The 14,689-nt window shown below is 35.0% G+C and overlaps 1 pseudogene; it reads right to left on the bottom strand.

The window, feature by feature from the left end:
* Positions 1 to 8,818: 8,818 nt before the first annotated feature.
* Positions 8,819 to 14,275, bottom strand: LOC132174651 (G-type lectin S-receptor-like serine/threonine-protein kinase SD1-13; annotated as a pseudogene).
* Between the last annotated feature and the right edge of the window lie 414 nt (positions 14,276 to 14,689).

Below are 14,689 nucleotides of genomic sequence, written 5' to 3'. Positions count from 1 at the left end.
TTTTCGCGAAGAACTTGCAAAATGGGGTGGTTGTATTACCCCCCCCCAAAAAAAAAGGGAATTTTCCGTGAAGCTTCAGTGTTATACACAGCATTGGAAACAAGAACTACATGTTGCCGACAAGAACGCTGTAGCAAACCTGCACCATTAAAGCTATACAAGCCAGTGTTGTCGTTGTTGTCGGTGGCACTCAGTCAACAAACGTCATTACTCAATTCACGTGGCACGCTACATTGCCAAACTACAGCCATCCCATTTTGCAAACTACATTGCCAAACCTAAGGCTCTACGGGGCAATTGACTGGGAAAAAGACGAGTCTTTGGACGAGCCAATACGTGTAAAAACACACATAAGCCCTCAGGTACGAAATTATCAAAATGCTTGTGTGAAAGTGAACAGAGGAAAAAAGTTGAACCCACCGTGTTTAGGGACAATATAGTAATTTTATTTGTCTCTTTTCTTTAAACGCGGCTTTGTTTTTTTTTTTCTTCCCTGCAACCATTTATGTCAAGGTTCCGTATCGAATGCATCTCGCCAACCCATGCTTTGCCTTTGACAGCAAACAGTGCAGCGTTTCGCCAACCCATGCTTTGCCTTTGAGCCAACTCATGCTTTGCCTTTGACAGCAAATAGTGCAACGTTTCGCCAACCCATGCTTTGCCTTTGACAGCAAATAGTGCAACGTTGCGTTATGTTTGGCAACATTAGTTACCAAACAACGCCCTCGCTGTTGTCTGTGGCACAAAGTCATCGAACACCACAGAGAAAATAACTCCAATTCACATGGCACGAATTTGCATCGTCGTTATAAGTTTTTTCCTTTTTTTTTTTTTTTTGTAAGAGTTGTTATCAGTTTTTTGTTCGTGTATCTTTTGTTCTTTGTTTTTCTAGGAAAGTTAATTCAAAAATAAAAATAAAAAATAAAAGAGAAAAAAAATTGGTTGAGAAAAAAAAAAAGAAAAAAAAGTCGAAGTTGTCTAGCTATATTTGGCCAAGTAGCTAATCTTTTTGACCTTATTGGTCTTGTTTGATGACTCAAGTTTATTATGGCCTCACGGTTGACCAATTTTCAACCCAAATTATAGTTGGCCTTGCACCACTGCCAACTGCCACCGACTCCAATTTTCTTTTCATGCTGATTTTTCTAGTTAATAGACCATTACAACATGCTTTTTGATCGGAGAGAGGAAGGCTCTGTCTTCTCTTTAGAATTTTTTTTTTCTTTTTTTTTTTCTCCAAGTAACACTATAAAAAAAAGGGGGGGAAAACTTCACTTTGGCCATATGAACTTTCACTCAATTTTACAAACCTCCCTGAACTTCCAAATCTCTCATTTTGGATCCCTGAACTTTCAATTACTCTCAATGTGGACCCCTCCGTCAGATTTTAAACGTTACATGACGTTTATACCCCTAACTTTTGTATAAAATTTCAACTTCCAAAACGTTTTTTTATTTTTTTAAAAAAATGAAAATCAAGGACATTTTGGTCTTTTTTTGTATTTTTAACTGCTAAAATTAACAAAAAGGTTCTAATTAAGAGTAATTGAAAGTTCGGGTGTCCAAAATGAGAGATTTAGAAGTTCAAGGGGGATTTGTAAAATCGGATGGAAGTTCAGGAGGCCAAAGTGAAGTTTCCCAAAAAAAAAAAAGAAATCATAGAGGAGGCGTTCTTCCCTCCTCCCCCGGTAGCAGTGGCCAGTGTCTTCGCTGTAGTATCTTTTGGCTCCCGTTTCTGGTGGTTTTGGTTTAGATATAGTTTATAGATCTAGATCTTGATCTAGGTTTTCAAACTCAGATTTACTCGTCTTCACCAGCCAAGGCGTGTCTTTTCAGAATGTCTACGATGTCGCGCTCCTCCACTGCTGCTGTGTTTGGGGTTTTTATTGTTTTTTAGTTTTTAGCTTTGATTTTTTTAGTTTTTTTCGTCTTGGCCTTTGGGTCGATGACATGAGTTCTCTCCTGGCCTTTTGGGTCGAGGAGGAGTAGATTGGTGTGGAAGATTATCTCTCACGGCCGAAATAGGTGCAAACTATGTCCTAGATCAAGTTTGCTCATAGCAGATATGCTGCAGATGTGATTCATAACTGCATTTGTTAGCGGAAGCATAAGGCATAGATAATACTTGATTGTAAAAAATTTTGATTGAATCCATGACTTTGTAACTTCATAGCATCTGGCTATGTTTTATCAGAGGTTACGCTCTGTAATGTAAGAGCTTTGTGCTATGTATTGTAAGACCTTTATACTCTTCATATCTTATCATTGAAATTTAATATTTCCGTTTTTTTTTTTAAAAAAAAAAGAGACCATTACTACAAGAATAATCCTACATTTACTCTTACTTTTTTTATATAATTTTTCAATACCTATAGGTGTGGAAAAATTATGTAAAGAAGTGAGAGTAAGTGTAGCATTATTCAACTAGTATGCAAGACTTCTCACACCATTTATTTTGCTAAATGTAGGCTTAGGGCACCCTATAACAATAAATAAATTAAGAAAAAAAAAAAACTTATTCCAAGCTTTTTTTTAACGAACTATGATCCTCTTCAGTTTTTTAAGCACGAATTAAATGCGAAGAAAACTTTCTTAACCTTTAATTCTTGACATCTCGTTTGGGTCAGGGTACCCAATGTCGGAAAAAAAAAAGAAGAAAAAAAAAACTTTCGAGCGTTTTTTATTCGTAGGAAGCGTAAATTAAATGCCAATAAAACTTTCTTGACCTTTAATTCTTGGTGTCTCGTTTGGGTTGGGATACTCGAATGTCGGGAAAAAAAGAAGAAGCACCTTTTAAGCCTTTTTTTAACGACAAAAAGTACAAAATAAATGCCAATAAGACTTTCTTGACGTTTAATTCGTGGTGTCTTGTTTGGGTCGAGAAGAATAGAGGGGTAAAATTGTCATTTTAATTATTTGGACAATTTTTCCTTTTAAAATACACTAACTAGATACCTTCCATTTCATCTCCATTTCAAATGAAATGGCACTACAAAAAAACTATCAATTTCTGATATGGCTATAGTACACGAATTTTTGCCACGTCACTAATTACTGTCAGTAAATATTTTTCTGACGTGGCAAAGTTGGCATGTCAGTAATTAGTGACCTGCCAATATCCACACGTCAATAAATTCTGACCTGTTAGACATTGCCACGTCAATAAATTTTTTAGGATTTTAAAACTTTGAAAATTATATATTTTACTGACGTGTTAAATTTTCACACTTCAATAAATATTGACGTGTAAAATTACCACGTCAGAAATTTTTGACGTGGCAATTTTACACATCAAAAATTACTGACGTGTTTAATTGCCACGTCAATAATTTTTGACGTGATAGTTTAATACGTCAGTAATTAGTGACGTGTTTAATTGCCACGTCAATAATTTCTAACGTGGTAGTTTAACATGTCAGTAATTTTTGACGTGTAAAATTGGCACGTCAGAAATTTGCTGACATGGTAATTTTACACGTCAATAAAAATTTTCACCAGGCCAAAATTTCCTAACCTTGCAATTTCACAGGTCAAGATTTCTTGATGTGTGAAATTGCCACGTCAGCAAATTATTGACCTGTCAATTTCACACGTAAATATTTTATGACGTGTGAAATTTCACAGGTCAATAAAGAATGAGAGGTGAATAATTTTATTTAATAATTAATTAAATTTTATACAAACAATATGGTAATTCATAATTTATGAATTTAAGTTAAATTTTGTGCAAACTAATTAATTAATTAATTAATTAGGTATATATATGTATATATATACCAATTGGAATTGGCATGCAGTGTACATACGTATATCATGTATAACTATATAACTATATTATATATAGTTAGAAAAGTTCGGACTTTTTTTTGAGCATATTTTATACACCAAGAAAACTTTCTGGCATTGGAATTTAACACTAGACTTTTCTGGCGTGTCACATAATTAATTTGAGAAATACAAGTTAATTTCGTTCTTCATTCCCATTTTCTTTACCTGCATTATCAACTCTGAAATCTCAATGTAGACCCAACAAAGTTTCTGAATTGTTGTTCAAAAAAATGAATCCACACAGCCTAAGCCAGTCAAATCCCCATATTGAAGAAATACAAATTTCTAAACAAAGTTATCTTAACTAAAGATGTTCCACACTCTTAAAAACACTAAATATAGTTTCATTTATTTATATATGGGTTAACATGCTTAAAAATAATATTTCTTAATTAGTTTTAATTTCCATGTAACCTATATAACCTACTCTCAAAGAAGTATTTTAGTCTATACTTTGTGAGTTGGTCACCATCTAAGTTCTTATTATGTACAGACAACTACATAATATTGTCTCAAAAAGTAATGATAGACATCACCTTTCTCGTCATTCAAAATTGATATAACTTTTAAAATTATTATTGAATTTGTGATAGATTATTTTTAAATGTTGATCCAATAATAATTTTAAAAGCCACATCAATTTTGAGTAGACATAAAGATAACTCCACAAGGAAAAACTCAATGCTCACACCACACACTTAAAAAAGTGCTCAAGAAGCAATCACCAAATGAAAAGCTATAAAAAATGAAAAATGTTAAGCTAACACTCAAAAAGTCCGTTTGAATAAAAAAGTATCCGTTTGGTAAAAAAAATTGAAAACACTTTTAAGGGTCCAAAAAGCCTAAAAATAACCAAAACGCACTTTTAACAAAAGCTTAAAAATGAATAAACTACTGAGCAAGACTTTTCACACCATTTATTTTGCTAAAAGTAGGCCTAGGCCCACACTATAAAAACAAAAAGAAAACGCACCAATGGTAGGAAACACGCCGGAGACATTGCCTCAATTAAAATTTTGGGAGGACATTATCAATGGGGTGGTAGTTTGAAGAGGTATATAAACTTTCCCCCCAAAAAACCAAGAAAAGATAGAAAAGTTTTTAGAGTATCACAAAAATTTTAAGTCCACAAGATACTCGTATGCCGATATTAAAAATGATTATGAATTAATTTATTGAGAAGTTAGGCCAAGGAGTTTATGGAACGGTATTTAAAAGAAAATAATTTCAATAAAATTCATGTTGGAATGAAGATCCTAAGCGCTACAAGGGAAATAGTAAGAATTCATAAATGAAGTGTGAATAATGGGTAGGATCCACCATGTTAATGTGTGTTAGGTCTTAGATATTGGCCCATTTCGGAAATCAAACAAGGGTTATAAATTTTTTTATCGCCTAAATGTTTTGGTGTAAAAAGTTAGGCTTAGAATTAAAGTTTTTAAACTATTGTCAGAAACACTGTCAGATATCGTCCTCACATGGTGTGTGATAATAGAACTTCTGCCTACCCTAGAAGATTGTCAGAAAAACATCTCGACGCTGCTTGCAAAAGGAAAATTTTAGAGCCTACCTGATTGCATCCTTAAAAGGTCCGTCAGAAGAATGTCATAACACTACTCGTGGAAGATGAATTCTAGAGCCCACCCGAGACTGCTGTCAGCAGATTGTCCTGACGTTGCTCTATTTTTACGGGTTTTTATGAAGAAATTATAGGGGCATCTTGACGCTGCTTGTAAAAGGAGATTTTCAGAGCCTAGCTGAGAGCACTTTTAGAACTAGCATCAGAAAAATGTCATGACGCTACTCGTGGAAGATTAATTATAGAGCCTACCCGCCGAGAGACTCGTTAGCAAGCTATCCTGATACCTCTCTATTTTAATGGTTTTTTATGAAGAAATCCTAAAGGTGTCCTGACAGTGCATTTACACATCCTGACACTGAACGATTTTCTACACAATGTCGAAGCATTTTTCACACAAAAGCATTAGGGTTTTCTATCATTTATCTTTATACGGATGATGATAGTCTACTATAGACCAAGTCTAAGCCCCCAGAACGTTTTGTAATGTTGTTTAGCTTCACCTTTGTTGTGTGCTAGGAGAGCTATTGTTGAAAGCTTTTGTTGCTTTATCTCTCTTGGAATTTTGTTTCAAACCACAAACCTTTATCATATCTTTCAACCATTGAAGTGTACCAGTGGGTTGGTAAGGAACTTAGGTATAGATTTGGCCAGTGAGGAGCTGAGGCAAAAAGGTAAGCAAAGAGTTTGTTTGTGCATAGAAGTCTTAATAGACTACAAGAGTTGTATGTTTTACTATGCATGTAGTTTGAATTTTTTATAGTGCTTGATTTTTTGGGTTTAACTGCCTTTGAGTGGTTTTACTATTGAGGGGTTCAAAGCTTTTTCATTTCGTCATCCAAAATATGGTGTTGATTGTTTGGGTGATTATAGGTATCCTTGTAGTTTTTCTTTCACTACAACATTTTATTTTATCGTATTTCATTATTGCTTGTGTGGTGCGTTGGGGTTTGAATATGATCCCTTCAATTATTATCAGAGCAACTAACATTTTGAGTGTGTTTTTGACCCTTGTTGCCAAGGCACAATCTCAATATTTGATGGGAATAATTGCCCATATTGAAGATGCGTATGAGGGCTTTTTTTTAAGTCCTTGGATAAGAATGTGTGGGCTTTTGTTGTGATGGGATGGAAACATTCAACAAAGGCCAAGGCTGAATGGTGTTCCAAGGAATTATTATTTTTAATCTTTTTTCTTATATTTATAATTTAATAATTTTATTAAAAGTGTCATCTTCTGATTGATTATGACAATGGAATTTATATTAGTTTTAACCAAAGCGATTTGATAAAAGTTCAGCTAGCTGCCAACAATGATAACTCATTAGCAAACAAAATTCACCAGAAAATTCTCTTATTATGATGACAAGTCATCTCTGATCTCGAGCAACTGCAACTTCTTAAATAAAGAGGCTCAAAAGAATGGGCAAGGCTTAGGTGCGGTAGTTCAAAACTACCGCACCATGCTGTGGTCCAAAACTGCACCGTTTGGTGCAGTTTTGGGCAATAAACAAATAGTTCTTTTAAAGAAAAAGAAAAAGAAAAAGAAAAATATTTAAAAACTAAAAGTATTAAAAAATTAGAAGAAAAAAAAAAAATGAAAGGGGTGGAGCCACCCCTTGGCCAAAATGGGGTGGCCGGACCACCCCATTTTGGCCCCATTTTGGCCAAGGGGGTGGATTTCCATTATCCTCCTCCAACTTTCTCACATAATCATGATCAACTGATGTTTTTATTTTTAATTCTTTCTAGTTTTTAGTTTTTTTTTTTTTAACTTTTTTAATTGTTTTAATATTTTTAATTATTAGTTTTTTATATTTTTTTAATTCTTATATAATTGTTTGTTATATTTTTAAAAAAAACCTATTTTTCCCAGCCCAAAATTGCACCGTTTGGTTCAGTTTTGAATTTTTCCTTCTCAAAACTGCATCAAACGGTGCATTTTTGGACTACTGCATGGTGCAGTAGTTTTGCACTACCGCACCTAAGCCGAATCCAGAAAAGAATGATACAAATTCAGGAAAAAAAAAATTAAAATATTCATGAGGCAATGAATTCGAACCATAAAAATGTTCTAGACATCAGTTTCTCATTACATTGTGTCCTTTCAATCACCAACTCAGAAACCGTGTCTTCCATTGTTGAATTTCAAAAGTCTTCCTTCTCCTGAGAAACACCAAAAGGGCTTTCTCTATTAGTTTTGTAGCATCCACTGCATTATTTCCTTCCGGAGACCTCCCTCCAACCAACCTCTTGTAGAATTTGATTTCAACATTTCAGGGCTAGAGAAGTGCCTAAACTGGGTCATACTCCCAGCAGGCTTTGGTGGCTGCATCATCATCGAAATGGTTGGAAAAGGATTAGGCCAAATATTTCTGGACGAGGTAAACGGATGCCTAGCAGAATCCTGATTTCTAGATCTTTGAGTTTCCCAAGGAGGTTTCAGATTGGAGGAGTTGCTTTTCTGCTTTGTCATCTGATATTTCCAGAAAATCTCGTGTTTGATTCATTGTTTTTAAAAAGCCAGTTTTAACTTTATTTGAAAAGCCAGAGAAGTTACAAACTACCTTATAATTCCCTTCACTTTCAACATATGCTCTGATACATATCTAGACATGAAATTTTGATCTACCATCCGATTGAGCAAATTTATTCCTTGAATCATCATCAAGTTTTCAACATATTCCTTGAATCATCAACAAATTTATTCAACACACACACAAGCATTAAAGTAGCGTAACCCAAGAAAGCATTTGTTGCCCAAGGGACAACAATTCTAACTCCACCCTAGCTGAAAAAAAATGCACTTAAGAGTAAACCAATTAAGATGGTACCTAACCACTCTAAATAGTATCCAAATGCAAATCTATTGCCTTTCTTGGGTACCCCCAATTGCATGAACTAAGTTCTCATCAAAGTCCAAGTAACCTCATTCTTTCTTAGGTGTTTTCTCAAACATCTTATATGCTAAAATTTAGTCCTCAAGAGGTAGCTCAATCGGCTAGATCACGCCTAATGAAGAGGAGGTCACTAGTTCGAATCTCCCTCCCTCTTTTGTGCGGACATGTCAAAAAAAAAAAAAAAATTCTAAAATTTAAGGATTTTCACAAGCATATTAATCAATAATCAATGCACACCCAACACATACATCAAATCCAAAGCTTTCTAGGGCGACTTCAAACATTTATTTAATCATTGTTTAAACATTCTATACTTCCAAAGCTTTGAAAACACAGCTGCTTGATTAACTCGTTCTCTTCCATGCTTAAAACATAAACTTAGGAATTGTGATATGCCAAATTTACAAAGCAGGGGATGACTAATGGAGAACGAAGAATAGCACCAAACCTTCTCAAACTGAAACAAAATTCATTGGTTAAATATGAGAAGATAGACTTCAAAGAAAAGAAATGATGTAATAAGGCAAGTTATCATAAATCAAAGGAGCTGCTCTTATGTACTACACATAAACATCAAGCATCTTTGTGCTATCAAATATAGATGAGAACACTAATTGCCCCATTTAATGGGAATGTAACCGAGGAGACTCATATAAATTAATTTGCATTTAAAACTGAGTTGTTTGACTTGATTCTTCTGATTGAATTGATGAGCAAGTTTGATTTGAATCCACTCGAGCATCCCTCATGGGGCTCTCTATTGATGATAAGAAAGGTTTGGAAGGCATTTGTAAGCTTTCAACTTCTCCTTCAAGCATTTCTATGACTCTGTTCATTGAAGGGCGATTCAGTAGGCTTCATCTGTATACACCATAAGGCAACCATGATCATCTTCTTGGCTATTTTCTTTTCCTCTTCGGTAACATCTTCCATTTCTATGTCTTTTCCATCATGCAATTGGTTATAAACCCAAGTAGGAAAATAAATTTGGCTTGAATGGTCTGCAAGTGCATTTAAATTCCTTCTTCTACCCGCCATTTCCATCAATAACATTCCAAAACTATAAACATCAGCTCTGTATGAAATGCCTCCAATGTTTTTGTAGAACAACTCAGGAGCCATGTATCCTAACGTCCCTCTTGCAGCAGTCAAAGAGACAATGCTATCATCTACTGAATATAGCTTTGCCAAGCCAAAGTCAGACACCTTGGGAGCCAAATTCTCATCAAGAAGAATGTTGTGAGGCTTGATATCAAAGTGTAAAATTTGCATGGCACATCCTTGATGTAGATATTGAATTCCACGAGCCACTCCTAGAGCTATATCATACATTTTGTCGTAGCTTAGGAAGGTACTTACTTCTGAGGAAAATATGTATTTATTCAAAGAGCCATTAGGCATAAACTCATATACTAGAGCTCGCTTTGATCCTTCAACACAAAAACCAATGAGTTGAACTATATTAACATGGTGAATCCTTCCGATGGTTGCAACTTCATTGATAAAATCTTGTCCATTAGCTTCAGACTTACTCAACATCTTTATAGCTACGAGTCGGCCACTTCGAAGTGTTCCTTTAAATACAGTGCCATAGCCTCCTTCGCCTAATTTGTCCTTGAAATTTTTGGTCATCTTCTTAATTTCGTAGTAAGAGTACCTTATTGGCATGAGGTTATTGTGGCTTTGCAAGAATTCTTCAACAGCATTGTACATAGATAAATGCCTTCTACGCCATTTATATATCAAAAACGCAATCACACACGGAGTCAACAATACAGCTTTTGCTGCAAGGTATGGTCCTATGAAAGAACATCGTCAAAATAAATTATAAGAACAAACATGTAGATGACCTATTGTCAGCATCTTATTTATTACAGCTCAACCCACTGCCTTCCTAAATCCTAGTAATTAATCACAATTTTTTTTTTTTTTTTTTCATGTGAATAATATTTACATCTTGCCTGCATTTCAAAATATTTCATGCTTCACAGTGGAATGAATTATCTACTAATTAAAAAGGAAAAAAATAAAAGAAGATCGATCAGATGAGCGATATAAGGTTCTTACCGCCATAGATTGTCATGATTATCAGTAGTTTTTTGAAATAGTCTGCAAGAAATAAGAAAAATATAAATTACTTAATTAATCAAGAAAGTGACTCAAATAATTTGAAAATTTTAGGGTCTAATAAAATTCCATAAACAACTTTCCCGTTGGCCATGCTTAAAGAATAAATATAAATAACTTTATAAACTTCTAGACTTCACATGTTTGGGATTTAAGTTGGGTTGAGCGCTATTCCATTCCTTCCCAATGTGTGATTGAGATGCATAATTTGCCAATGGAGGCTTGTAACTGAGGTTTTAGTTGGGGTGTAGTAGATTTTTTTTTTTTAAGAGAAGATTATAATAGAATTGATGAGCAGACATGTATGTATAGAATACTAACTCGTTGTTATCCAGGAAATAATGGGGTCAAGGAAATTAAGGAAAATTTTAAATCAAGAGAGAAAGCTAATTTCTTAAGAAATTGGATATTTTTCCTTTCATTTTCCTATTTGTATCTAATACCTAAACAAAGCCTAAAAGTTTGAGATCAACCATTGCATGCCTAAGCACATGGTCACTCCTCTGTTTGTCTCATCATCTGCCATCACTCTATATTATCCTTCTAACAAATTGTTGGGTGCTCTCCCATGTGAGAAGTACAACCAAATGGGTAGCAAACTAAATTGCTTTCTGTGGTTAAGAGAAAAATAAATGAAATGTAGGAACTGGTTGATGTTGACTGTTAGTTTTTCTCTCCAATTACTTGGTTGCTCTCTTAAAGTATTGATTAAATGATTAAATTTACATATTCCTATGAGCTTAAGCTTTTAAGACAAGTGGTGATATAACATAGTATTAGAGCTGGAGGTTCTGACTTCAAACCTTAACTCCGTCAATTTACTCTTTCATTTAAATTAAATATTTTATGTGTAACTCGCCTATTAAAAGGAAGTTTGAACCCACGAATGTTAAAATATTGATTAAATGATTAAATTTACCTATTATTATCAGTGACATAGGTCCAGTGATTTTTCCTTTCATTGGATGGTTTTCCATGTGCAAATCTTGTTTTTCTTGCTTGTGGGTGGTTTGATTTATTTATATACATTGTTGGTGAGTTGTTTTGTTGCTATTTTGACTATTTAATTTACACATAGATGAGTAATAAATTTCTGCTGGGTATGTCTTTGATTGGCATTTACACCACCACCCTCACACACAAGTTTTCGAGACAGAAACCTTACCATGGTATGGCCCATCTCCTATGGAAAGCCAATCTCCTATGGAAACCCAATCTGATAGGTTAATCCACCATAATTTGTCTTCTGCTTTGGCAAAGAAAGAATAACATCATTATTTGAAAACTTGGAACTAAAAATCTGCATTTTTATTTTAGTTGGAAATATAATTACAATGGATAACTAATTGTCTTTTTCTTGTAAATGCCAGTAATATTCATTTTGTTTGCAGGTTGAAATTATTTTCATGCTTCACAGTCTAAGAATTGATCTGCTAAAAGAAAACAAATGAGAGATACAGGATCTTACGGATGAACCGCGGTACCGGTATTTTGCTAACAGCACCAATAACTATAAAAAAAAGATAAATTTTAATAATTAATTGAAAAAGTGAATCAAATAATTTCAAAAGTCTTGGGCCATGCTTAACAAGATCCTTCAAACAATTTTTTGAAATAGAAACCTCACCTTTTCCAAATATCGATTTATCGGATGAATCTGCTCCACAGAGAAAGAATAACATCAACATTAGCAAGCTTGAAAAAAAAAAAAAAAAAAAAAAAACTTGAAGTCATTATGTAAACTAAAAGATATAAGCTGACCATTATGTATGTGATCGTCATAACCCAGTACGCAATATCACATTGTTATGGTACAGGGGACCGAGGTCTGGTGCAATTCCTACGATATTACACCGTGCAATAAATTATATTTGGATGGTCTATTTTCAAATAAATGCTCCAACAAACAAGAAATTTAAGATTTAAGATTTTTTTTAAAAAAAAATGATGGTTCAGCCCATGTGGGGGAGGTCGCCATCACCCTAGTAGCTAAAAGGGTCCTTCTCCGGTGGCCGAATCACTAGTGAAAAGTTTGGCCACCAAACATCCCAAATAATACGACACTTTTTCTATTTCAGCTTCGACGTCATGATTTGGAGCGTTCATTTAAAATGAACGGTCATGACTCATGCAATACCTATGTATTGTATGGGATCTCAATCAACTAAGATGTTTTGTCTCAGAAGACATTATAAGTTCAATAATGGTTGGGATAATGTTGTTGATCAAATATGGCATATATAAGAGAGGAAAGAAACGTGCACAAGGAAAATAATGGTGAAAATATAAGATATTTCACTACTCTTTATACTAGATTTTCGAATCAGTATTTTTAGTAGCCACTTAAAACACAACACGATACATCAATTAAAATATGGCACATTTGCTTGTGTGAAACTGAAAAATGTGTTTCTTTGTCAGATTCTGTACGCACCAAGTTTTAGACGTAGACGTCCCATATTGCTTGGGTATAGAAAAAATGATGTGTTTATATAAAATATACTCTCTTTAAATGGTATGAGACATTTTGAGAGTAAACTCAATAATAAAAACTGTGCGAACTTGATCCAAAGCGGACAATATCATACCACTTGAATCAGGAGTGTTATATAGGCTATCAAAGCCATAGCCCAGCCTGAAATGGGGGAGCGTGCACAAGCCCATGAGGGTTACCAGCGAGGACGCTGGTTCTAAGAGGGAGTGATTGTAACGTCTCACATTGTCTAGACATAAAAAATATGACATATTTATATGAAATATACTCTATTTAAATGATATAAAGCTTTTTTAAAGTAAATTCAATAATAAAAACCGTGGCCCAAAGCAGAGCGAACAACATCATACCATTTGGATGAGGGGTGTGACATAGATCATAACTCCGATCGCACTGAACGCGGAAATTCCCGTCATCGAGGTAGCAAAAGTCATCTCCAGTGAAGTTATCACACAAAACTTGGACCCATGAAAGCCGAAAACCATAGGCCACTTGATGGTAAAGGTCTGAACAGTTAGTTGGGTACGCTAGTCCTCGCCACGCTGTCGGAAACATTTTCTCTATTTGGCAAGAGTCCCCCAAATCCCTTAGAGATACAGGGTAGGAAAATAAAACATATCGATAGCTCTTGGAATGGAATAGAGAAGAGTTGGAAGAATTCACTCCATTACTCAAGCAACAAGGCGTGTCCAAATACTGTTCAGAAATCATTGGCTTTTCGCACTTCACCCAAACCACACCCAGTGCTGCCATAGTCGAATCGTACAAAAGATCCCCTACCCGTCTCTGCTGGTCCCGACAACTATTACAACGGACATATATGTTATCTGGATAAGATAGGGTATATGGATCCCCTGAACTGAAATTGTAGTTGTTTAGTAAATAGCGAGGGATGGAGGAGAAATTGTACTTCTGAATACCTGGGTCTACAACTCGAATTGTGTAGTCACCGTAATTGATTTTCTGTACGTAGTATTTTCCAGCATATAAGTATAACACTGTTTGGTTATTCTCACAAGACAGATTATACCTTTGATCTCCGCCGCACATTGGTGGATTGCCTTCCAACCGAAACGGATAGTGTATGTTGTGGATATTGCCGCAGGAAGAATGACATGAATGATGATGACTATCGTTGGCACTGCAAGCTTCATGGACAAGGACAAGAACAACAATTAGGACCATGAGCCCAGCAGGGAAGAGCATTCCTCTTGCCATGGAGGGAGAGAGAGAGAGAGAGAGAGGGGCTGGTTTGAAAAAGATTTCCTGTAAGCCAGCTTTAGAAAATTTGTGTCCTGTGCGATTACAGTGGGAGTGGGAGGGAAAGAAATAATTGCCCTTCTGAATAAAGAAATAATTGCAGCCATACTTTTTTACTTTAGCAATTCTTTGAGTGGTCACTGTAGCTGATGGGAAGAGCTAGGCCAGTCTTCACGTGAAGATGCTGGCTTTTCTGTCTTTTCTTTCCAAAAACAGAACGCCAACGTCCATTTTTCTGGCTTTTTATTTATTTATTTTTTCTTTTCTTTTCTGCACTGCACGAGAGCTGCTGCATCGTTTGGCAACGGCCAACAGCCGCTAATTACTCATAAAAAATAAAAAAAATAAAAAAAAATAAAAAAAAAAAACCTCTGCACACAACATGAAAACTGGCGATACTGTACTAAGCTTCTCTTTTTCCATCAGCTACAGTAACCGTCCAAAAAACCTCCTTTATTTCGGTTGTCCCCAGAGTTAAATTGATGAGCTTGAATTCCGCCT

This window comes from Corylus avellana, chromosome ca3, assembly GCF_901000735.1.
Source record: "Corylus avellana chromosome ca3, CavTom2PMs-1.0".
NCBI classification, from domain to species: domain Eukaryota; kingdom Viridiplantae; phylum Streptophyta; class Magnoliopsida; order Fagales; family Betulaceae; genus Corylus; species Corylus avellana.
This window is presented reverse-complemented; position numbering and strand designations above follow the sequence as displayed.